We start from the raw sequence: 22784 nt of genomic DNA on the forward strand, positions 1-22784 counted from the left end.
AGAATGAATCTTTGGTGGTGGGTGGTTGGTGTGGGTTAAGTTGACACGACTGCTGGCTTAGATAAGAATGCTGCCATGTTGACGGTCCAAAGCCACCTGCCGCCCTCTAACTTCTCATGCATTTTACTCTCCTACACACAGAGGACTTTCCAAGATGGCATTTGTCCCTAGACACTGCGTAAATGCTGTTATAGAGGAGCCCACATTCATGCAGAAAATTGGCAGGTGAAATCCTTTCATGAAATCTGAAGGTCACTTTCTTGGATGCTCATCAACCCTTTTCCCTTGGGGCCATGTGGTAAGCTCCCTGGTAAGTACGGTGGCTGGCAAAAAGGTATTTTTCTGTACAGCTGATATAAAAGTAGGACCGTTCTCTTGGGTTTTGTGTGAATCAAAGAATAACTTGTAAGTGTGTGCGTGTGAGAATGACAATAGCTTATATGAGGAAATGCTATGTGCTCTCCACTGAGCGATCTGCACACATCATCTTACGTAATCCTGGAGAGTATTGCGCTCATCGCAAGGTGAGAAATCAGTCAGTGAAGTGGTGGGGCTGGCATCCACCCCCAGGCAACCCGGTTTCAGTACCCACACACTCAGTCGGTCTTTATTTGTGCATGTGTACACTCCTGTGTGTGTACCTACACACATCCACATCACACACATACACAATACAGGCGTGCACACTAACATATATGTAAATGCTTAAGAAACAGTTCTGGACGGACATCCGACAATACTCTGTTAACCGTGGGATCTCGGGAGAGGGTTCGAAATTGGGAGTCGATGCCTACTTGCTACTCTACACAGTCCTCCAATCATTTGAATCCTTTGAAACAAACATGTATTATTATTTTCGTACTAAAAAACCCGAGCTATCGATTTTGCTGTACGTGTTCCCACTAGAAATGCTTATTGAGTAGGTGAGCACTATGAATGTTATGAAGAGTTCATGTTTTCTCTTTTGCTTTCAGAAGGGCAAGGAGTAAAAACTGGCAGAATGAGCAAGTATAAAGTTCCCAGGGAGCAACATCTTGAGACCTCCTCACCTTCCAGAACACACGAGGCAGAACAGCCCACAGACACCTCAGACCTGCCCATGCAATATTGCCTCCCCAGCTCATTCCAGCCTCAAATGCACGAGCTCCGGGAGTAAGAGTACAAGCGTGTCTGCTTGGGTCTTTTGACTTCCATAAGCTCCTCTCTGAGGATGCAGGCTGGTTTGAAGATGCTCAGAGCACCTTGATGCCAAGAACTGCTGGCACAGCTGTGGACACCTGGGCGCAGGCTCTCTGCCACTCAAGGTGAAGGGAGCCAGCCCTCTGCTTATTCACACAGTATCCTCATGCATTTTACTCTCCTACACACAGAGGACTTCCACCACACTTAGCTCTTTGTGCCTTTTTAACGCCTCTTACTCCCTTACTGCTCGGCGAACTCAGCTCTCCCCAGCTCTTCCCAGCCTAGGCCCTGGCTATCTTATTTGACTGCTTCCCTGTTTTGCCCTTGTTCCCTTCCTGGGTGTGGCTGCCAAGCTTTTCCAAACGTTGGGCCGTTTGTGGCGCTTCTGGGAATTGTCTTCTCCATCCCACTTGTCCCTTTTCTACTGGCTTGTCTTGTTCAATACTTTCCAGGCATTTTTACACAGTAAGGATATTAGTCAGTGGGAATAGCAGTAATAATAGTAGGTAAAATGTATCGAATGCTACTTTGTGCCAGGCACCCTGCTAAGCCCTTTACCTGCTGCACTGAATTTTCATACTTACTTGGGAAACTGAGTCACAGAGAAGCATAACTCACCAGGGACCCAAGCCCAGCAGACTGGCTCCCAGGCCCATGCCTCAAACATGGTCCTAAGCCACTGAGGACCCTTTGGGACCCCCATATGCCATAGACAAGCTCCTCCTCTCTGAGGCTTTCTTACCTGCCCCTTCAGAGTGAAGGCCTCTTTTTGAAACATGCAGCCAACATTTTAGAACTAATTGTATCCATTTCCAGGAATGCAATTGTCCTAACACACAGATGACCCCCAAAACCAGAAAAGGGGTCTCCACCCTTCTAGATTATGTCTCTGTCTTCTTTTGTCTCCTGAAATTTCAAGGTGGATTTCAAATTAAGGTGCTGTAGGTAACCAGATTCTGTAGGTAAAGGAAGGTGTCCAAGACCGAGGGAGCTGCAAAGGCTTGGAATCCAGAACAGGCAATGTTTGAATGTAGACTCATGCTCCATGTTATCAATACGTGCAGTGTGTAAACTCTAAGTCACCTATGAAATGGGAATAATAGCAATGCTAGCTGCTTTGCTAGGCAGTGAGGAGGAATGACTGAAGGAATGTCTAATTCTGGCCACGGAACAAGAAGTGTCAGCTTCCCTATCGCCAAAGACTCCCCTGGATTCTGCATTGCGGGGGGGCTCCTAGTCCTCAGTAGGGTGGCTGGTGTTCCCCAACCTTCTGGAGTGGCCTCTGGTCAAATTCTGGTTCTACCAGTTTCTTGCTGTCAAATTAATCCGCCCAGGTTCAGTCTACTCATGCGTAAAATGGACTATTGTGAGTAGCCAAGTGTGGGATTTTTTAAGAATTAAATGTGCCAGTCCATGGAAAATGCCTGCTATACAGTAACTGGTGAGACCATTCATTGAGCGCTTACTATGTCCCAGGCATGTTCTAGGTACTGGGACCCAGCGGCGTACCGGCCAGAGAAAAGTGTAAATGGTTAGATGCAATCTGCTTAGCAGGAAGTTCTTGGTAATTTTCGGCGTGGCTCCTTTTCTCGTGTTCTTTTTTTTTTAACTTTGTGCTGGTCCCCACAGTCTCGCACCTGCTTTCCTACCGCGGTCGAAGACAAGCTTATTCTAAGACGGGTTTTGAGAATTAGGAGCCACCGTTAGCGGCGTGGACGAAGCCAACTTGGGGTTCCGAACATCACTCAGGGGTCTCTGCTTGGGGTTCCCCGAGACGAGGAGGGAAGATGTGGATGCCGGGGGCTCAGGAGAGCGGCCAAAAGGTCGCGGTGATAACAGCCACCTCTAGATCTGCTCGGTACCAGGGACCGCGATCCCAGGGACACCCTCCTGCCAAGACCTCGCTCCCTGGCCGGCGCCCAGAGGAGGAAGAGGAGGAGACGCCGAGGCCGGATCCCTGCGGTGGCTCGGGAGACTCGGCGCCAGACCCCGCCTGCGCGCGCTCCCCCGCCCGGCTTCCCCGCCGCCCGGCTCGGCCCCGCCCCTCCGTGTTAGCCCCGCCTCTCAAGCCGCACCCCACGCCCGGCCTCTGGGTGGCCAACCGCTCGCCCCTCCCCCAGACTCCCGGAGACAACGGCTCGGCCCCACCCCTTGGTTTTCCACCCGCCCCCTCCTCTAGACGGCCTCGGCTAGGCCCCGCCCCTCCACTCTAGCCTCGCCCCTACTTATTTACACCCCGCCCCCGCCTCTCCGCCACCTTGCAGACCCCCCCCCCCACCCCGAGCTTGCCCCGCCCTCTGCGAGCCCATACTCCGCCCCTGCCTCCTGGAGGCCGAGGCTCTGACCCGTAGCCTCCTTGTCCCGGTTTTCCTCCCACCCCCAGCCTCCTTTGAGCGCTCCGTTCAGACTCCGCCCCTGCCACCCAAGGCCAGCTCCGGCGCAGGGCCACCCTCCCCTGCGGCCCCGCCCCCGGGACCCCGTTCGGGCGGGGAGACCACCCCTGCTGTCAGCTGCCTGGTCCCCGCCCCCCGCGCCCGGCCTCGAACGCCCCGCCTCCGCCCCCACGGCCCCGCCCCGGCGCGGGGACCACCCTCCGCCCGCGGAGGCGGGGGCCGAGTGCTCCGGGCACTCTCGGCGGTCCCGGCCCTTCGCCGGCGCCGCGCGGTAGTTCCCGCGGATCCGCCCGCTTTCCCTGCGGGGCGAGTTCCCAGATCGCCACGAGAGCCGCAGCAGCCAGCGGGACGCAATGCGAGCCAGGTAGGCAGGCTGCGCTCCGGACTGTCCCCTGAGGGCCGCTCCAGCCCCACTGCCCGGCCTCACTCTCGCCGCGCCTGCTGGGGCTCAGCGGGTTTGCACGCCTCGCGGGCGCGGATCGTTTCCCAGCCGCCTCAGTTCGGGGCTCCAGAGTGCCGGACGCGGCTGGCGCGGGACGGCTTCGGGAAGCCTCGCGCGCCCCTCGTGCTCCCCCGCGGGCCCGGTCACCAGGGCGCAGGCGGGCAGGCCGGGGTTCCGGGTGCCAAGCCGCACTCACAGCCTCGCGTGCGCCTGGCGGATCCTCCTCCCCTGGACCTAGAGCGCTTCCCGGGGCCGGCCCTGGGGGGTGGCCCTCCTCGGCAACCGGACGCGTCCTCGGGGCGCTCAGCTTGTGGGGCCGTGGGCACTCCGAGGGCTGGAGGAGCCGGGGCTCCCTCTGGCGCGGCCCGGGGTGGAGGGCGAGGCACGCGGTCCCGGGTTAAACTTGGTGACAATGCATATTTCAACTTCTTGGGAGATCCCTCATTTTAGGATGGAAACGAAAACCCCGGTTTCTGGCTTGGCCGTCTGGCGACCGAGCAGCCGCGAGGTGACAGCGCCGGCCGCGGGCGGGTAGGGACGGCGGGAGAGACGCATGCTTGCTTAGTGTGTTTCCCGGGAAGCCGGCTCCGCGGTGCGGATTGGCGGCCCGCAGGATCCTGGCGGTGGAGTCCGGCGGCTCCTAGCCCGAGGCGGGTCATGCGGCCGGGGGGTGACCAGGCCGCGCTGGTCCTTCCTCGGGGTATCGGGCGGCCAGAGGGGCGCAGCGGGACAGCGGCCGGGCTTCCTACGTGCGCAGAGGCCGGTGGAGCCTTACCATTGAGATTTAGAAAGAACACCGGGCTGGATTTTACCCGTGCTTATTCTTTCCAAGTTAGTGCAGCACATCGGAATCGTGTGCTTTATCAGTAGTAAGAAGTTAGCATAACTTTTGCTCTGCTCACGAAAGCAGTATACGCTCCGGGTAGAAATGTAAACAGTAAAACAGGAATGTAAACAGTGAAATAAACCATCATTGATCCCACAGTTCCTACCGGCCTCAGTTTTTACAGTCTTTAATACCCACATTTCGCGGGCTTGCCGGTTTAATCTGTAAGTTTACAAGCCGAGCCTCTCTTAACTAAATGAAAGCAATCCCTTTGTGCAGCTCTCCCCTTTCCGCCCTTCTAAACGTGGTGAGCTCTGAGCACCAAAGTTTGGGTGTCCAGGGCCTGGCTCCCTTCTCAGGCTGTGCGTCCCCTTTCCAGTGGGTGGGGATCTGCTGGCCTGAGATGGAGCGAAATAGAAGCCGGGAGTGAGCTAGACCATCGGCTCAGACTGGGTTGGCTGGGGTTTGGGTTCCTTGCCTTGTAAAAATGAAGGTAATGACTGTCAATCAGCTTTTCAGGGCACCATAAAAATTAATGGGTGGTTGGCAAGGCGTTTGACATCCTTGGGTGGACAGCGGCTGTACTTTGAGGGCCTAGGGAGCCTTCTGCCCGTCTCCGTTGCTGTGGTCATCAAATAGAACAGCCCGCCTTCCCACCTGGCCATCTTGACCAGGAAACAGACTCGAGGAGTGTGTGTGTGTGTGGGGGGGGGCCTGGAGAAGGTTCCTGGCGCCCTGCTCAGTGCAGTCTGCCCAGGCCAAGCCCCTCAGAAAATGGAAAGAGCCCAAACTCCCTATTTGCCTGCCTCCCTGTTTTCTGCACGTGGGCAGACGGGAAGCGTGGAAGGGGGCTTTGGCCCTAAGACGCTCCCCAAGGTTCGCAGGCCTCCTGCTGAGCTGAGAAGGAACAGTTAGTTCTGGGACAAGGACTCAGTGAACAACCCGGGCTTCCTAAGCATTTGTTTTATGGCGCCCTTGTTTACGAAATGAACAATGACCAGCTCAGATCTGCGGGGCCTGAGAAGCTTCTGTGAGCTTTAATTATTTTTTTCCTGTTGTCCCAAGACTCAGGCACCCTGCGTGAGGGCCCTTTTAAAACAATTAGGAGGAACTTCTATCATTTGTTATTTTCAGACACCAGAAGCCCGAGGTGCCTTTTGTTCCCCTGGCAAAGGAACGGGGAGGAGGTGATGAGAGATCCTTTTTCTGTCGCAGGTCCCCCAGGCCCCCGTTTGTCATTTGATAGTTGCATTGTTTTTATGGACACTCCCATGGCACTGTGTTCTCTGCTCAGGGTCTAGTGGCTGATGGCAGCCCGGACCGGGGGTTTCCAAAAGGACCCGGAAAGTGGGCTGGAGGAGTGGCTATTAAGGGTCCCCCTGTTCCTATAGTGCCCCTTAATTTTTTGGTGTAGGGAGGAAGGTGGGGGGGGGTCTTCCTGGGTTTTCTCCTTTGCTGCTGTTTGCTAACTTGATTTCTGGTCACCCAGCAGCCTGGAATTGTTTCCTGCTGGCTGCTTCTGCAGCCTTTTTTTTCTTATTCAAATGAGATAATAAGATATGCTAATGTCACTGAGGTTTACGCCCCTGGGTGCTGGAAGGCGGCCCCAGCGTTTAAATCCTCGCATCCGGGGCAGTTCAGGGGGGGAGGGGGATGTGGGCATTCTTCCAGGGGAGGAGGCCGCCTGGCTACCCTTGGCTTCTTAGGGGAGCCCTTGGTCCAAACAAGAGCCAGAGTTGGGCCCTGGCTGACCTTACCCCTGGCTCGGAGCAAACTTCCAACCCTCCCTGCTGGAGCTACCAGCGTGGTGCCTGCCTTGTGTCTGACGGAGGAGAAGCTGTTGTTTAGCCCATTGCTCTGGGCCAGCCAGGTGGGTTTCCCTTAGCTTTATGTGCAGATATGACACCTGAGTTGCGATTTTTCTTCTGAGAATTGGAGTCAGGCTCCTGGGATATTTCCTAAGGCCCTGGAGATGGGCGCTAGGACCTCTTTGTCCTGAGGTCCCTGCCTGACAACCAGGAACTGAGAAGGGTCACTGAGCTGAGCTGCTAAATAGACTTCACCGTGACTGCCCTGGCCCGGCCAGAGGGCAGCCTGGGGCCATCTAATGTTGACACTCAGCTACCGGCGAGCTGGGTCTCCTGGTCCCCAGGGATTTGCACGATAGAAGTCCCACATCCTGCCATCACGTTCTGGAAAGTGGCAAAAATAATTCAGCAAGCCCCTGAGCACCATTGAACCATCCAGCTACTCACTCAGAATGTTCCAGGGAGCCCGAGCCTGCTTGTCCAGGGACCCTGAGGACGTGGTGTATTACAGGATGGCACCTGACACCATCAGGACCGGTGTCTCAGGGGGAAGGAGGTTGAGGTTCAGCCTTCAGAAGACAAGGGAAGGCTGTAGGTATTTTCGAAATAAGGGCGCGTGATGTGTGTCTCGAAAGGGTGAAATTCTACTGTCCTTAGCGCCTGTCACCTGCCAGGTAGACACCGTGCCTTCCCAGACCACCAGCAAGCAAACATGGGCTTGTGGGAGCACAGTGGTGTCCTGAGTCCCGCTATTTTCAGTGGAGACATGGGGGGTTTTAACACTATCAGTTGCTGAGGGTTTATGATGGATGCCCCAGGTCAGGTGTGCACACTTCAGATGCTCACGAAATCTCTGAGGGCTTCCATTTCTGGGAAGGCTATGAGAATTTAAGTAGCTCCTCCCCCTTGCCCTGGAAGTGGTTGAGCTGGGATTTGAACCTGGATCTGCTCAGCCCAGCGGTCTTAATCACATCTCCCTGTGTGCTGAAGTAAAAGAAACAAGTGGCCGTCACACGCTTGGTGGCGTGAAGACACCGGCATGAAAATAGCAGAGTGCCTGCCTCCCTTACACGATGAGAAAAAAGGTGATGAAATCTGTAAAAAAACAAAAAAAACAAAACCCTGAGAAATCTTTGCAGCCTATACCCTTTTGCACCTTCGTTCCTGGGGGCTGTGCCCTTGTGCCGCATCCTCAAGGTAAAGCTTGATTTATTTGGAAGATTTGGGATTTTCATGGAGGGTTAACTCAGGCAGGATCTGCTTTGAAGTTTGCCCTTGGATCATGAAAAGAGGGTATTCTGGGCAAAGGTGGACACTCTTTGTGGGAAGGCTGTTAAATAAATGTCAAATAATTGTCCATCTTCTACTTCCTAGTCACATAAATGAGAAACTAATGAGATTATTCTTATCTGCTCCATAAAAGCTCGTCTTTAGGGAACTCTCTTTGCTGATGCCTCTTAGCCCAACTCTTCTGAACAAATCGAAAAGAATACTTTCTGTAAAAGGCATTTGTGTTTCCAAACCGGTATTAAATTATCTTCTTTCTCTCCCCTTCCTCTGGGTCTGCTTCACTGAGGAAAGCCCTGCCCCACCGAAGCCTGCTAACTCTGCAGGCTGGAAAGAAACACACACGTTTCCTTTTCTGGCTTCTCTGCTCAGGTCCCTGAGCCTGAAGTGGGCTGATCAACCTGTTCTCGGGAGAAAAAAAAAAAAAGAGCTTTGATGGTAGCGACTGCCAACTGCCCTAGTGTAAGTACTCCCGCCTTGGCTGATTGCACGCTGCCTTTGGGGGTGGCACTGTCGCGAAACACTGGACAGTCTGTGTAGCCAAGAAGAGCGGCTCCAGCTCGCCTTTCTTGCATTGCACTGAGCTCACCAGCGCAGCCCCCCGTATATAATGGATGAAAGGGTTGCCTGGCTTCTGCTTGGACTACGGCTGCCCAGGGGCTGTGTGTCCTGACAGAGGCTTTGGATGTCACTGAGTGGCCTCCCTTGGCCAGCGACAGTAGAGTGCTTCAAAACGCAGATTCCACTGTGTTCAAATCACCACGGGGATTTAAAATATCCCCAGAGTGGAATCACCATGCTGACCTGTATCCAGCATTGGTCTCCACCAATGTGCAGGATCTGGGTAGGAAGACCGGCGCTGGGTACCGGTGGCACTAGGCCTGACAGTGCCTGTGTTTGGGCCAAGGAGTGTTGAGCCTTTCCCACGAAGAGCTGTGGGAGGTTCTTCAGCAGGAGGCTTCCAGCGCAAGGAAGGGTCCATCTCTTCCCTGCTGCCAATGTCACTCTTACTCCAGGGGCCCTTTCTCTCCATCAGGGTGGCTGCCATGTTGCTTTGCCTTGGCTGCTGCTGCTGGTCCAGGATGGAGACACGTCTTCGTGGAGCAAGGAGTCAGGATGGAGTGAGAGAAGCTCCTTGGGTGGGTCTGCTGAGCTGATCTTGGGTGTTGAAGCAGAAAGCCGGAGTCCAGCAGAGCTCCCCAGGACCGTCCCAGTGAGGAAGGAGGAGCTTTTTTTTGAGTCTGAGCTTGGTTGCACATAGACGCTGAGGCTTTTTTCTTCTCTCTCTCTCTCTCATAATTAGCAGTAAAATTATTTAAAATCTAAGAGCTTCCTTGAGAGGCAGCAAGCAGGGGGGAAGGGGAGTATGCCTGGGCTTCTGAGCCAGTCTTGCGAGCCTTCTGGGATGAGGAGGAGGCCAGCCAGGCCCCCGGGGTGCAAGCGTGTAAGGAGGCCTCACTCTCGGGCTGTACACACGCAGGATCTGCCCTCCTGCTTTGAGAGAGGGCTGGCTCGGGGCTCATTTCCTTGGAGTTGAACTAGTGATTGTGGGGAGCACGATTCTAGGGACCCAATGAAGGTGGAGTGGGAAGGCCGAGGAGGAGGAAAGAGGCATCCGAAGGTAGGAGCTGGGCCAGTGTCCCTGAAGCCGAGGAGAAGCTTGGGGGTAAAGGAAGAGCGTGGGAGCCTGACACAGTGGGCCGCTGTAGCTCACCGATGATCAGAGAAGTAACCCCGGGAAGACTGGGGCCCTTCGGTTTGGCTTGTTAGAACCACGTGATTGTGGTGGCAGGGAAGCTTCTAGAAAACCCAGGACCAGGGGCATAGGCCACTGAGAAGATGTTGGTGATAAAAAGATCTGTCATTTGAGGATGGCAAAGCAGGAGGGAGCCAGGGTTGGTGCAGAGAGACTGGGATGCTGGGGGGCCGTGGAGCCCTGGTGGAGGGGCCTCTGGGGATGGACCAGCATGGGGCCATGGAGGGGGCTGGTTGGGGGCTTCATTTGTCCCTAAGACCCAGTTCCCTAAAAAACTTCTCAGGGAAGCCTTTCCTGACGCATCAGGTCAGGGGCTGACTGCTGCTCTCCTACCTGTCTGGTCCCCTAGGCCAGCCATTGCTGGGCACAGGTTGCATCTTTACCCCTGCATCCTTGATGCACAGAGAGCACCTCCTACCAATGGGAGCACAGCCTGGAGCTCCACATAGCAAGGATGCACAGCCTGGTGCTCCACATAGCAAGGATGCTGAGAGTCTCTCGTTAGATGTCTTCACGAAAAATTACAGTAGAGGACAGAAGTCATGTCTATGAATAATTATCAGTTGACTTGTAAACGCTTTCGAGCAGACCCCACATGACTGCTGTCTACCATGGAGCCTAGCTTTCCCACCTTTTTTTTTAAACCATTCATGCCGTGGCCCTTTTGGAGAGGATTTTAATTTTTCTAGCTTTAGGATACAGAGGACTACAGCTCTTCCTCCATTTAGGATGGGGTTGTGTCCTGATAAATCCATCCTACGCTGAAAGCATCAGCAGTGGAAATAAAATGCCTTTGGTACCCCTGACCTACCCAGAATCATTGTTTTGATAAGCAGTGTCCAATAGTTGTGTGTCCCTTACAGAAATGGAAAATGGAGGTTCCGTGTTGGAATTTAACTGGGCATAGTGGTTGTAGCTGGCGCAGTACAGATAAATAATTCATGTAAAGCTCTGGACCGGGGCCTGTGTAACCCAGGGCCACTCAGCGGTCGGCCTCTAGGGCTGGTCTCACTTTTCCTCCCCTCTAGTCCCAGTTATTGGAGCAGTTGTGGGTTTTCTTTCCTGCCTTGTGGCTTCAGACATCAGCGTTTATGACTTTTTCACCAGGAAAGCTCTATTCTGGTTTTGTGCTCCTTGGCAGCGGTTTGACTCTTTTGCCTTTAGGCGCTGCATTAGGAAACCAAGATTTACAATTTTGGTCCCATTTCAGACCCAGGTCGGAGTCTGCTCTTCCTTTTTGGACGCCTGCGTATGAAACAGCCTGCTTCGCCCAAGTGAAAGTCATCATAGGTGATTTGAGAATTAAACAGTTGACTTTCCATGATATTCTTCTGAATACTGCTTTTTCTACCCAAGACATCGTCAGGGAACAGAAGCAGCTGAAATAAGTTTTCAGGGGCCGGAATGTGACACATCCCTTTTCTCAGGGGCATCGCCAGTGGTCTTCGTGGAGACAGGTTGTATTTGGGGTGACGTCATGGCCTTCGAAATCCCACTCGCCTTTACCTGTGGTGTGGATCTTGGGCAGGTGTGGCCTTCTCTGAAGCTGGGCTTTCTGGTCTCTAAAGTGGCGATGGTGAGTCAGCCTCCCTGGCTGGGAGATTTCCACGTGGAGACGTGGATTCCACTGTATCACCGCCTGTCTTGGGCTTTGAGCCCCATTCCTGTCCTGGGGAGGCTTTTGTGAGTGTGGCCTACCTGAGTCTTGCGAGCACTGTAGATTTTTTGTCTGTTTGTTTCTATGGCCTCACCCACGGCATTTGGAAGTTCCCAGGCCAGAGACTGAATCCCAGCCACCGTCCTGGCAACGCCTGATCCTTTAACCCACTGCCCTGGGTCGGAGATCAAACCCGCACCTCTGCAGCAAGCCAAGCCACTGCAGTCCGATGCTTAATCTACTGTGCCACAGCAGGAGCTCCTAGATTATTTTGATTTTAGTTTTTAAATTTTATTTATTTATTTATTTTTATTGTATTTTTAGGGCCACAGGTGCTAAAAATGGAAGTTCCCAGGCTAGGGGTCGAATCAGAGCTGCAGCTGCCGGCCTACACCACAGTCACAGCAATGCCAGATCCAAACCGTCTACAATCTGTAATCTACACAGCAGGTTCAATCCCTGGCCTCGCTCAGTGGGTTAAGGATCCCGCGTTGCTGTGGCTATGGTGTAGGCCGGCAGCTGTAGCTCCGATTGGACCCCTAGCCTGGGAACCTCCATATGCCGCGGGTGCGGCCCTAAAGCAAAAAAGTAAATAAAAGATACATAAAAAGCCCTGTCTGCTCAAGTTCTCCCCTGCCAGGTACTCAAGTAATCCTGTGTTCATTTTAAAAATATTAGAAACTGAAAAGGAAGGAAGAAAAGGTCTCATCAGCGGGATTGCTGCTCATGGTAGCTGTGCTGGGCGTTTTTGTGTCTTTCAGGTATTTTCACATGTAAATCTAGACCCTTCCAAAGGAGACACGGGCTGGGGGAGTGGAAACTCGCTTTTTGTTCGCGAGGTGCCTGCCTCTTAGTAATCCTTCAGCCAGTCACTCATTGTTGAATGACTACGATGCTTTTTTATGGGAAATTGTTGGCATATTTTCAGGTTAATAGGTACAGATTTGCCTCCTCAGTTTTCCTGTCAGATTTGTTCTTTTTTTCTTTTCTTTTTTGGGCCACGCCCACAGCATATGGAGGGTCCCAGGCTAGGGGTCAAATCACAGCCACAGCAACGAGGGATCCGAGCCGCGTCTGCGACCTGCACCACAGCTCACGGCAATGCCGGCTCCTCAACTCACTGAGCGGGGCCAGGGATCGAACCCGTGTCCTATCCTCACGGATACTAGTTGGGTTCGTCACCGCCTGAGCCACCGGAGGAACTCCCCAGATTTGTTCCTCATTTAACTTTGCAGTGACTTTGAAGTAATAAACAGCACTGCACTGAAGCTCTTTCAATGCGTGGACGTCTCTCCTGCAAATGAAGTGTTTTTCTTTTATTCTTAAAACCTGTAAAGAACTTCTGGCTCTGTCCACTGTTGGGTGAAAAGCACATTCAAAGGAGTGATCTTCGGGAGAGTTCCTCCGCCTTGAGAACGGTCCTGGGCTTGCTGGCCTCCTTTGGGGAATTGTTCTCTGATCACCCGCATGCTCCTGTGCTCTGTGTTGTGAGCTTTGGGGGCAGGGGTTGGAAGGGCACATCTCGATTTTAGGGTGCTAGTTCCAGAAACAGTAGCATATGGGGACGACCGTGTGTCCTGCAATCTCAGAGCTGTTTCTCTGGACGCCTTTGGGGCCTGCTCCCTCCCAGAAAGGAATGCATCTGATTTCCAAACACTCAGCTTCCAGAACTGTCTCTTTGGAGTTCCCATGGTGGCTCAGTGGTAACGAACCCGACTAGCATCCATAAGGATGCGGGTTCAATCCCTAGCCTCACTCGGTGGCTTAAGGATCTGGCATTGCCATGAGTATAGGTCACAGACGTGGCTCGGATCTGGCATTGCTGTGGCTGTGGTGTAGGCCAGCAGCTGCAGCTCTGATTCGAGCCCTAGCTTGGGAACCTCCATATGCTGCAGGTGTGGCCCTAAAAAAAAAAAAAAGAACTGTCACTTCAAGCTCTACAGAGCCCAGTCACTCTGGGTGTGAAGAGTGGTCCTTGGGGCCATGTCTCTAAGTGAGCTGGGGTTTGACCTGGCACGGGGCGTTGGCACAGACCTGAGTTTTGAGACCCGCCAGTTCATGAAAAGGAGAAAGTGCTTAATACCCTCCACGGATGCTGACGCTATAATTTTGATTTCTAGCTGTGGTCCAGCATCATAGGACCTCTTCGTTCTGGCGAGAGAGGAATGTGCTGAATTATGGGCAGAATATGCGCTGGCCCGGCTCCTGAGCGTGACTCTGCAGGGGCCGCCAGCCTCCGCTGTCTGGCACCGCAGCATCCGATCCGTGAGTCAGCGCCTACCTGTTGTGGGGTGAAGCTGCACTTGGCGGGCTGCCCTGAAGGCGGAAGGACTGCTCTTTCCCTCTGGTTAATTGTTCTGGGTGCTAGTCCACCTCCTGGAGCTGGGGGGGCGGAGAGCCCCTAGATCGGGCTCGAGAGCTGGGTCCTGTTGTAACTCTCTGGGGCATCGTCCTGGCCCCATGCCTCCTTGTCAGCTCGTGGTTAACCTGATATCAATCTGTCCCTCACCGCACTGTATGCAAGTGGCAGGGGTGGGATGGAGAGACCCCCAGGGACGGCCTCGTGTAGGGAATCGGCCCCTGGGGACCCAGGAGAAGAGGTTAGGGTTCCCCAGGTGTGCTGGGTGTCAGGACTGGCCCCCTAAAGAAGCCCTACTAAGTGGGGGGGGGGGGGCTGAAAGAATTGGGCAGGGGCCAATAGGGGAGCTTGGATGGCAAGTAGTTTGGTGAGTACTGAGAGCCCAAGGAGGAGCTGGCTTTCTGGGAGCATGTGGCGGGGATGCGAGAGGCAGGTGGCAGGTGGCTGGGAGGGCAGGTCCTTCTGGGGTTCAGTCAGCTTTGAACCTTTGTCTCAGGCTGCGGGGAAGATGGCTACAGGTGTGAGCCTGACTGCACGGTGTCAGGGAGGAGAGCTGATAGACTGCACCTCCCTCCTCAGCCCTGACACCCCCGCAGCTGCCTTGGGGTCCTCTCCTGGGGCCCCTTTTCTGACCCACACAGGGTGCCGCTCCTACCTGACCTGTTGTGAGAGCCTCGCAGAATTACCCCATTGGTTAAACACCGCCCTGTGCAGTGTTAAAAGTTATCCTAATTACTGAAAATGACACTTCAAAACCGAGCCAACTGTCGGATTATTAAGAGTCACAGCATTTCGGAGTTCCCATTGTGGCTCAGTGGGTTAAGATCTTGACATAGTCTCCATGAGGATGCAGGTTTGATTCCTGGCCTCAATCAGTGGGTTCAGGATCCAGTGCTGCCACAAGCTGGGTCCGGCGTGGCTGTGGTCGTGGCTGTGGCTGTGGCTGGCAGCTGCAGCTCCGAGTTGACCCCTAGCCTGGGAACCTCCATATGCCGCAGGTGCTACCATTAAAAAAAAAAGTCACATCATCTCACATTCCACAAAGGAAAAGGTATTGATAAAGAAGCAAAGATTTTTCCAGATAGAACAACATCGGAGGGATGCGGTGTGATAGCTCAGAGCACCTCGCCTGGTCAGCTGAGCCCCCGGGCACGGCTCCGGGCGTGGTCCAGGCTCTCCCCATCAGGGTCCGAAACTCCCCAGGCTTCATTCCCCTCCTGACCGCCCCCTCCTGGGCTCCACGTGAGCCGCGGCAAAGTGGCGGCTTTGCTGGCCTTTGGAGGATTTCTGTCTTTAACCCACATTAACCTGACTAATCCTGTGTCTGCTTCTGGGGAAACTTCAGTTCAGCCTTCCACTCCGGTTGGACAGCCAGCTGTCCTCCGCACGCGCTCAGAGTAAAAGCAGTGCTTTATCAAGGTTAAAAGGGACAGAACTAAAAGCTGGAAAATGATGTCATAAAGACCTTTTTTTTTTTTTTTTTGGTCATTAGGGAAATTGTCAAGCAGTTGGCTGCTTGCTAAATTGAGGGTCTGATTATTATTCTGGGAAGTAGCGGTCTTATTTTGATGGGCCTGAGAATGGAGAGCGTAGCGGTGGCTCCCGCAGGGCCCGGGAGCTGGGAGGCTGGGAGTAACAGGTGAATAAAGCGTGCAGGAAAAGCGTCGATTTACGGCTTAGGCGGTGGCTGTAAATTAGACATTATAGAAAAAACATGAGCGCGTGTGACTTTGAATGTGTCAGGTTGTTTGCGGTTGTCCTTTGCCTTCCGAGTTTACTGCTGGGAATTGTAACTAGGCAGCTCCGTAGAGCTTGCAAACAGGGCTGGAAGGGAGTGTGTAGAAATAACAGTGTGGAAATGGATGGGCAGGAGGTTGGGAGGTCATCCCCCCCCACCCTGACCCCCCAACTCCCTTCGTTGTCTTTAACCAAATGCAGTAAACTGCAAATTTAAAAATGTTTGGGGGATGGGAGTTCCCACTGAGGCTCAGCAGGTTGCAAACCCGACGTGTATCCATGAGGATGGGGGTTCGTTCCATTCCCTGGCCTCGCCTAGTGGGTTGAGGATCCGGTCTTAACGTACCTGTGGCATAGGTCGCAGAGGTGGCTCTGATCCCGTGTTGCTGTGGCTGTGGTGTAGGCCTGCAGCTGCAGCTCCAATTCGACCCCTAGCCTGGGAATCTCCATGTGCTGCTGGTGTGGCCCTAAAAAGCAAAAACACACAAGCACAAAGTTTGGGGGAGAAAGCGGAGAGGTGGTAGCTAAGATAAATGTCATATGTAATATATAGAAAGATGAAGTACCCACGGGCAGACTCTGTACTAGGTCCTCTTATCCATAAGATGCTCACAAAACCCAGCAGGGTAGGTGGCATCGTTCCTGTCTTGCCAATGATGAAACTGCAGCCAGGGGGGTAATTAATGCATCCAGGGACACAGCAAGTTTCTGAAAATACCAAGGAGTAAACTGTTTTCCGTGGTGTTTATGCCTGGATATTAACTGTGGGGGGTATTTAACCAAACATTGAATGCCAGGCTCCAGGAACACCTGTCCCACTGTGGGCACATGGACCGTTAGAGTGGGTAGATGAAGGGCATTGAAAAGCACACAAAGCCCGACCATATACTGCAGGGCATTCGTTGCAGAGCACCTATCAGATCGGAGCTGACCGGGAGTAACTCACCTGGACCACACGCCACCCTCCGCCCACTTCCACTTCCGCCCCCACGATGTCTTGTCTTCCATGCTGGCGTCTTTTTTTCCATGTGGCAGCGACTCTTTCTCACATCCTGCGTTTGAGGGTGCCTGTGCCTCCACTGCCTTATCTTGCTTCAAATTACAGGGATACTCGGAAACTTGGGAAATGGTTCTTTTCACTGATGGCAGATGGCGCGGGCATCCCAGTACCGCGGACGCATAAACGCTCTGCTTCACGAAGCGAACATCCTCCTTGATGACAGAGGTGGCAGAAAATATATGCAAGTCCCCTTTGCTCCCAAATCGGGTTTGCATATCCCGCCCTTTCCTGTGGGTCCCTGGCTGCCGATCTTACGTAGCATGTGTGTGCTGTGCTCGTAAAACCGAGCATAAGGGAGGCCGGTAGCTTTTGCTCTGTGCCTGCCAACGTCGTCGGCTTCTTACCTCTCAAGTCCTCGTCCTTCCACCCTGTGGTGGGAGGGGCTCTGACCGTGTCACAGGGAAAACCAAGTCGCCGAAGGGGGAGGGGCTTGTCTGAGCCGTGCCTACTGCAGAAACCAGGCTTTGCATCCAGGCTGTCCGCCTTTACATGGTCTGCCCCACACGGCGGGGGTGGGCGGGGGGTGGGGGTAGGTCTCCCCCAGGCAGGGAAATCCCAGGGTGAACAAGGTGCCCATGGGAACCAGGCCAGGGAGGCAGGGAAGGTGAGGTCTCGAGTAAGATGAGGATGGGCAGGTAACAGCCAGGTGGGTCGTGGTGATGATTCCCCACCCCCAGTAGGAGCCCAGGCTTGAGGATGGGACAGACCCTAGTGCTGGGCGGGGGGAGAGGGAGGGGGGTCCTCAATCTTCTCCCCTCACGACCCCCTCCTGCCATTTGTCAGGAGCTGCACCCCATCAGGCACAGTGCTGGACACCTGATCACGGCGATTGGCCGTCACGGATCCTCACCAACCTGCGTGGTGAGCATTTCAGAGATGAATCTTCACAGCTAAGGAGTTTGGCCTCCGGTATCTGTTTGTGGTGCTTTTCTAATTAGCGATTGCATGTTCAACTAAGAATTAGTGCGGTGGGAGTTTCCTGGTGGTGTCCTGGTTAGGATTCAGCACTTTCACCATGGCAGCCTGCGTTCAGTGTCTGGTCTGGGAACTGAGATCCCACAGCAGGCTGCTGCATGCTGAATCCGATTTTTTTTTTTTTTGTCTTTTTGTCTTTCAGGGCCACACCTGCAGCATATAGAGGTTCTCAGGCTAGGGGTACAATCAGAACTTTAGCCACCAGCTTATGCCAGAGCCACAGCAACATGGGATCCGAGCCGTGTCTGCACCCTATACCACAGTTCATGGCAATGCCAGATCCTTAACCCACTGAGTGAGGCCAGGGATCAAACCTGCATCCTCATGGATGCCAGTCGGGTTTGTTAACTTAAGGCTGAGAGCCGCAACGGGAGCTCCCAGATTTTTTTTGAAGAAAAGAACTTTGCGGTACAGGATGTCCCCCATTTTCTTGCCTGCCAGCTGTGGGGGAGCCCCACCCACAGCACCTCCCTCCACCCGGTGAGAGCAGCCACCTGGTCCTCTGTGGCCATCCGTCCACAGCGGATGGAATGGAAGGTGGGAGGGCCATCTGGGCTGGGGTCCACCAGGAGATCTGGGACTCAAGCATCTTGGTGAGAACAGGGCTGACTGATGGAAGGGCTTGCCTCTTCAACTGCTTGAATATTTGTAAGTAGCAACACCAGTAGGACCGTTGGTAGAGGTGGGAGGGGGTTGCCGCTGTGTTTCTGATGGGGTGCTTCAGAGCGTCACCGGTGTGCCTGGAGCCGGGGGTCCCTGAGGTACTGTCCTTATTCTTTCCAAGGCATTTCTCATTTTTATTTTTATTTATTTATTTGTATTTTTTTGTCTTTTTGCCTTTTCTTGAGCCGCTCCCACGGCATATGGAGGTTCCCAGGCTAGGGGTCTCATCGGAGCTGTGGCTGCTGGCCTACACCAGAGCCACAGCAACGTGAGATCTGAGCCGCGTCTGCAACCTACACCACAGCTCACGGCCACGCCGGGTCCGTAACCCACTGAGCAAGGCCAGGGATCGAACCTGCAACCTCATGGTTCCTAGTCGGATTCGTTAACCACTTTCTGGAAAGCATCCCCTTTCTGGGTGCTTCATGCTTGGTGTCATCACTCATACGCTTGGGTTCGTCCCCGCCCCCTTGAAGGCTTTGCGTCTCCTGGCCTCTTGTTGAGCGTGGTTTCAAAGGTAGACCCAGGGCCGTGGTTCTGGTTCCCTTCAATGGAGAGGAGGACATTCGGGAGTTCCTGCTGTGGCACAGTGGGTTAAGAATCCAGCTGCAGCTGCTCGGGTCACTGCAGAGGCTCGGGTTCCACGCCTGGCCAGGCGCAGTGGGTTAAAGGATCTGGCATTGCTGCAGCTGTGGTGTAGGTTGCGTCTGCAACTTGGATCCAGTCCCTGGCCCAGAAGCTTCCATATGCCCAGGTGCAGCCGTTAAAAAAAGAAGAAGAAAGAACAGGAGAACATTTCAGCTGAAAGTGCTCGGTGCGTGTCTAGAGCCATGTCGGGACCTGTGTTCCTCGTGTGTGACAGCCTCTGATGTCACCACGTTCTCTAACCAGGTCTCTCGTCGTTCGGGGTTTGCAGCCTTGAGTGTGGTTTGTTTGATCTTCCGTGTGTCATGCTTGGATCTGGGGGTGACGGGGGTGCGGTCAGAGTCAGGCCTGTAGGCTTCTGAGGTCCCCAGCCCAGTCCTTGGTCCGTTCCTGCGTCAGGGAGGTTGTGTGTCATCACGTGGGCTGTGAGTTTCCGTGGGACTCCGCAGTCACGCGATGCTGGGTGCTGGCCTCAGCTGTGCCAGGTGTGGCTCTGTGACCTGCCTCTGCCTGGGAGGCCGACCCCGTTCTGTGCTTCCTGCTTATTGGTTCATTGATTCCCTCGGCAGACATGCCTGGAGGCGTCTGGCTGCTGGACGTGGTTCAGCCGTGACCTCTGCGCGTGTCCAGGAGCTGAAAACTCCATCTGATCGTGTTCCCTGTAGAGCCCTTCGCGGCTTCGCAGAGGAAGTAAGCCTGACCTTCTCAGCACGGCCCTGGGTCTGGCAGGCTGGCCTTGTCTCTCTAGCCTCCCTCCCCTGCACCTGCAGGCTGTCCCAGAAATGCCACAGTGTCCCCTTGGTGACCCGTGTGGACCCTCTCCCCCAGGCTGAATGGTGCGCATGCACACACACGCGCACGCGCACACACACACACACACACACACTCACACTCTCTCTCTTTCTCTCTCACCCTGATGTTTTCCTGTACCGTTTCCAAGCCGCCATCAGTGGCACCGAGGACCAGCCCAGAGGGCACATCCTTCCTCTGTCCTTTGTCCTTTAACCTTAGGGGACCTCATTGAGTCTCTGCATTCATCTGATTCATCCCTGAAGCGGAATTGCTCACAGATTCAGTGTCCCGGGGCTGCATCCTCTGCATCCTTCATTTAAAAAGCCTCCTGGGTGACCTGAGCCCAGCCTGGAGTGACCCCATCGGAACCCGTGTCCTGAACGGTATCTTTCCTGAGGGGATGGTTTTCTCAAAATGTTGGTGTCCTTAAATTGCTTCATGGTAGGAATCATATGTGCTTTTGTGACACTTCCAAGTGTCCCTGACACCTGGAAAGTGAGAAGTGAGTCACTGTCCCCGGAGCAGGGGCCTCTCTGGCTTCTGACAGCTTTACCCCTGCAGGCTGCCCTTGACCTCCGGGGCCCTTCTCTCTGGGGCTGTGGATTCCTCTGTGACCTGCATGGCTCAGGTTTCCGTGTCTGCATCCCCACGTGGGCCTTGGGTACAGTTTCCTTCTCTGTTTGTCAGCTCTGGGAATCATGGTCATTTTTTGCCTGATCAAGCGATTGGCGAGGGGATTTTTTAAAAAACTGTTTTAGCCCTGCCTTGTGGGGGACCAGGCCCCAGGAAGAGGAGCTGGATGTTTGTTGCTGCAGGGCCTTGTTAGACACAAATCTCAGAAAACTACATGAAGAAAACAAAATAGGCTACTGTATATGACCTCCCCCCCCCCTTTTTTTTTTTTTTGCTTTTTAGTGCTGCACCTGCAGTGTATGGAAGTTCCCAGACTAGGGGTCAAATCAGAGCTGCAGCTGCCAGCCTACACCACAGCCACAGCAACGCCACATCCTTAACCCACTGAATGAGGCCAGGAATCAAACCTGCCTCCCTACCAACACTATGTCGGGTTCTTAACCCACTGAGCCACAACGGTAACTCCCAAATCCCCTTTCTGAAGCCCAGATTTGGGGGCCCTAGGGGGCACTGCCCACAGGGAGCGTGAGCCAGTTGTGAAGTGTTTCCTGAGTCTGGGTGGGTGGCTGTGGTCTGGAAAGTTCACCTGAACCTTCAAATGTTTCCACTTACCTCATAGGCTGGCTCCTCGCTAGCCTGGGGGAAGGTCATCTAGAGATCCATGAACTTGGTATCTTGCTGCCCCTCAAGTGCAGCGGGCATGGTGGGTCATGCAGCCCCCGGCCAGTGTGAGGGGCCCACTGGGAGCCCAGGAGCTTCTGGAATCTTGAGCGAAACTTGGCCCCGCAGCTCCTGCCTGCGTGTGTGGCTGGCTGTTCAGCTGCCCGGGAGGCCGGACCTCGGTTCCCATGGGGCTTGGACCCGCCGCCTTAGGTCAGAAAAAGGGATTCGTGCCCACACAGCTGCTCCAGCTTCTCCCCCCCACCACCCCCCTCTGTTCACTGGCAGGTGTGGGGGTGCTTTCTGACCTCCGGGTGGGAGGAGGGGCAGGAGTGAGGTGGCTCTGAGCCAGTCTCCGTGGCCGCCCTGGGGGATGCAGTTCATCCTTAACTGCTCAGCCTGTCGATCCGTGACACATGGCAATTTGGAATGGGGATAATTGTAAAACTTACACCAATGACAGGCGCGTGTGGCGTGTGCCTGGCTCACGTCTCTGCCCTGCCTGGGCGGGGGGGTGGAGCAGGCCAGGCCAGCTGCCTGGCACCCCAATGGGTCGGGAGGGGGAGGCTGGGGTGCAGTGGGTTTCTCTGGACTGGCGGGGTGCCAGGCTGGACGGTCCTGGTGGCGCCTGGCAGTTTTTGTTGGGGAGCTCCTGGGGAGATAGGAGTTGGGTTTGGGTTGTTTTCCCCAAACGGAATCCTTCCAGCCTGTAAACGCTGAGCTGGCCGCCCATAGCTGCTGCCCCTCTGCCGTCACAGATGGAGAAGCTTCCCCCTGGAAGTTCAGTCCCATGCCGAGGCCACCCAGCAGACGTGGACCCAGACAGCTGGCTGTCCCTGGGGCCCCACACCCAGCGCCTGATTCCCTCATGTGACCAGCTTTTGTCAACCCTTGCGTCTCGCATACGTAATTCTAGATTCCCACCAGCGAAGCAGGCGCTGTGAGCATCTCCATTCAGCATTTGGGGACACCGAGGCACCAAGCAGTTCACCCAAACTCGGAGGGTCAAAAATCGAACAAAAGTAGTTTGACTTGGGAGTTCCCGATGTGACTTGGCGGAAATGAACCTGACTGGTATCCATGAGGATGCGGGTTCAATCCCTGGCCTCCCTCAGTGGGTTAAGGATCCAGCATTGCCATGAGCTGCCGTGTAGGTTGCAGACGCGGCTCCGATCCAGCATTACTGTGGCTGTGGCGTAGGCCGGCAGCTGCAGCTCTCATTTGACCCCTAGCCTGGGAACCTCCATATGCTGTGGGTGTGGCCCTAAAAAGACCAAAAAAAAGTGGTTTGACTTGGAACATTCCCTCTTGCCCCCCCCCCACTTCCCTGAATATCTTTTGGAAAGGAGCTAAAAAAGGATGCGACCTGCCCCCACCCCCCCCATAGCCTCAGCCCAGAGTTCTCAGGTCCCACACAGTCACTCACCTTTCCTCACTGATCGATGACCCCGGAGCTGCCCAGGGGTCTGAGGCTGAGTTAGTGGCAGGGACACTGTGTGTTCTCCATATATGCCCGTGTCTCCTAGGCTCAGGGGCCCAGCTGTCATCCACTGAGCCCTCTGAAGGAGGCTCCAGGTAACCTCAAGCATCTCCAGGGACTTCATCAGGTAACCCATCCACCTGTGGCGGGGCCCACCAGCTCACCTGGCCAGGTATGCGCCCGGGCCAGAGCAGAGCAAGTGGGATCTGGGCTCTGCTCCTAGAAATTGCTCTTTTCTAAAATCTAGGTCACATTATCACCTCTATTCATCCAGCCTCTGAGGTTGTAACTTGCTGTTGATGTTACAGTCAGCTGAACGTCCTGAGTCGCTACCTTAAATCCTTAGGAGGGCAGAGGGCTGTGTGTGTGTGTGTGTGTCTGAGAGGTCTCTCTCTCTCTTTTGGCTGCACCTGCAGCATATGGAAGTTT

At 54.4% G+C, this 22784-nt stretch overlaps 1 protein-coding gene across 3 annotated transcripts in view; it reads left to right on the forward strand.

Annotated features, from left to right (window-relative positions):
* The first annotated feature begins 3755 nt into the window (after positions 1-3755).
* The window catches only part of SH3BP4 (SH3 domain binding protein 4), a 103300-nt gene continuing 84271 nt past the window's right edge, over positions 3756-22784 (forward strand). For 2 of the 3 annotated variants that reach the window (XM_047773829.1, XM_047773828.1), the window contains exon 1: positions 3760-3939. The gene's annotated coding sequence lies outside the window, so the exon portion shown is untranslated. Of the gene's footprint in view, positions 3940-22784 lie in introns of all 3 variants that reach the window. The other variant, XM_047773830.1, reaches the window with a different exon arrangement.

This window comes from Phacochoerus africanus, chromosome 3 (assembly GCF_016906955.1).
Source record: "Phacochoerus africanus isolate WHEZ1 chromosome 3, ROS_Pafr_v1, whole genome shotgun sequence".
Classification (NCBI taxonomy): Eukaryota; Metazoa; Chordata; class Mammalia; order Artiodactyla; family Suidae; genus Phacochoerus; species Phacochoerus africanus.